The 2,743-nt window shown below is 39.4% G+C and overlaps 1 pseudogene; it reads right to left on the bottom strand.

Annotated features, from left to right (window-relative positions):
- Positions 1-1,638: 1,638 nt before the first annotated feature.
- On the bottom strand, positions 1,639-2,482 carry LOC132229232 (cell division control protein 42 homolog; annotated as a pseudogene).
- Positions 2,483-2,743: the final 261 nt, after the last annotated feature.

Raw genomic sequence — 2,743 nt, 5'->3', positions numbered from 1 at the left:
TCCCTTGAATTTTAAGAGGGGGACTTGAAAGGGATCCACCCCAAAAATGTTACGGTCCGACTTGTCAAGCAGAGCTACACCCTGACACCACACATTCAACCCAGTTGTAAATGAGATCCATTCCTCTAGGTGGTCCTAGTTTGATTCGGCGGTGTTTCTGTATTTCTCGTGTTTTCTTAAGCTCTGGTTTTCATCTCACATTCCAGGGGTCTATATTTCTCAATATTTTTCTCAACCCAGTGTTTTCCTCCGTTTCAGAACACTATGTTACTCCAGAGCATTCATATAGATAACATGGAATTCCTAGTCCACGTAAACCTTAAGGCAGCATTTCCCAAATTGTGTTTCCAAGCAGAGTCTCATGAGAGATTACTAGGTAGTCCTCCTTGGTGGGGGAAAATTCTTCTAGGTATATTTTTCTTCTAAAATATAATTTTTGAGGGTTTTTTTGTTTGTTTAATACATCTGAAAAGAATGCATATACAAAGAATTGAGACATGAGAAAGCATTGGTTCAACACTAATGAAACTACAAGAATTAGGATTTGGGGAGGGTGGAGAATATTACCTAAACATGTTTAACAATGTTGGAAACTGCAAACAAAATAAGCTGATCAAATCCCTATTAACACTTACGAAGAGTCTTCATAAGACTCTCTCCATGGTTTTTATTAAACTAGAGCCTCAACTGGCTGTTCTAGGGTTCCTCATGCAAAACAGAAAGAAGGGGGTTCCCCTGACTGGTCCCCATGTTGTTAAATGTTCTCTCCACCTTCACCCCACCCCTAGCTTCTCCATGAAGCAGGCCTCCATCCTCATAACTTGAAGAGGATGTGAATCATTCCACAGACACCTGTCTTTTATCAATCCTCATATATACCAGGTCTTCAGCTGTGTTCTAGGAACACCATATCATACACTATTAAGCTGCACATCTATGCTAAGCATTTAAGACAATGACTGACAAGGAAAAGAATGTGTTTTTTTAATTATGTACTTAATCCATTTGGTATATTTCAAAAGGTGCAATACTTTTCTTCATTTATCAGTGAAGGAAGTTAGACATTAACTTTAGAAAAAAAATCAGCAAACGGCTAACAAATTTCTTGAAAGTCAGTCACCGTATATAGTGCATCCTAAAAAAGAGGAGGGGCAAGACAGGTGCCACCCACTTTCATGAGTTTCATCCAATACTGAACCTACTCAAGGGTGGAGAGAAAAGGCAACTTTCAAAAAGGAGTATGTTACTAAATGAGGCATTGACTATACTCCTTCCTAAGAGCACCTAAGTGGGAACATGTTTTCTAAACTAGATTTAGGAAGTGGAATGTGGAAAGTGGAATCACTCCATCCTCCTCACCTAACTAAAGGGCTGTTCAATGGTTAATGAATTTAAAAAAAAATGACCAAATAAAAACAAACTCCACACACACACCCCTCTCCTCCCACCACAAAAAAAAAAAAGAAAAGAAAAGAAAAGAAAATACTAGATGTCTCAGCTCACTCTCCAGAGTGGAACCCGAAAACAGCTTCAACAACCCGAAATAGTCTGTTACAGGGTCATCACAAGCATGCCTTGCGTTTAAACAAAACAAAAAACAAAACAAACACTAGTACTGATCACTTTTCTGACCAATACACAATTACTCGAAATTAACTAGTATTGAGAGGAGGAAAGGGGCCATATCTATGGGCCTCGTTTCACGCGAGTGCATTTGGGTAGGTACAGGGCATTTGTCATTATTGCAAAAACGAATTTTAATTTTTAATCTTTAGTTTGATTTAAACATTGCTTTTAGTATGATGCCGAAACCAGCTGTGCAGAAAGGGCTCTGGAGAGATGTTCATGGCAGCACACACCTGCGGCTCTTCTTCGGTTCTGGAGGCTACAGGGCAGCCAATACTGCTTCGTCAAATACAGTCTTTAGGCCTTTTTCTGTGAGTGCATAAACAGTGCAGAACACGCCACATACTTGACAGCCTTCAGGTCACGGGCCAGCTTTTCAGCAGTCTCTGGAGTGATACGTTTCTGTTTGTTCTTGGCAAGTTTCTCAATCGGAGAGGGGTCATCTCTGAGATCAATTTGGGTCCCAGCAAGCAAGAAAAGAGTCTTTGGACAATGGTGAGTTATCCCAGGCACCCACTTTTCTTTCACATTTTCAAATGAGGATGGAGAGACCACTGAAAAACAGACTAGAAATACATCTGTTTGTGGATAACTCAGCGGTCGTAATCTGTCATAATCCTCTTGCCCTGCAGTTTCAAAAAGTCTGAGTATATGGCTCTCCACCAATCATAACTGTGACTGCATAGTTGTCAAAAACAGTGGGTACATACTCAGATGGAAATGTGTTTGCTGTGTAGTGTATCAGAAGACATGTTTTACCAACAGCACCATCGCCCACAACACACTTAATTGTCTGCATTGCTGAAACAGTTTTATATCCACTTTAAATATTTCAAATCCAATGATGACCTCAGCCTCTCCCTAAAATATAATTTTTAATAAGAAGATGCTAATTATATTATGATTTTTATGTGATAATCTGCCTTTTTTGTTAAATATTGTTTTTATTAAATTTATTGGGGTGACATTGGTTAACATGAACATACAGGCTTCAGTGGTGGGTTTCTATGTGGGTTTCTATATATTCCACCGTGTGCCCACCACCCAGAATCAAATCTTCTCCTGTCACCATATGTTAGGACATGATAATCTGCCTTTAAGAAATCACTTGTCAGCC

This window comes from Myotis daubentonii, chromosome 3, assembly GCF_963259705.1.
Source record: "Myotis daubentonii chromosome 3, mMyoDau2.1, whole genome shotgun sequence".
NCBI classification, from domain to species: Eukaryota; Metazoa; Chordata; class Mammalia; order Chiroptera; family Vespertilionidae; genus Myotis; species Myotis daubentonii.
Note: the sequence above shows the minus strand (reverse complement) of the source record. Positions and strands in the feature narration are given on the sequence as shown.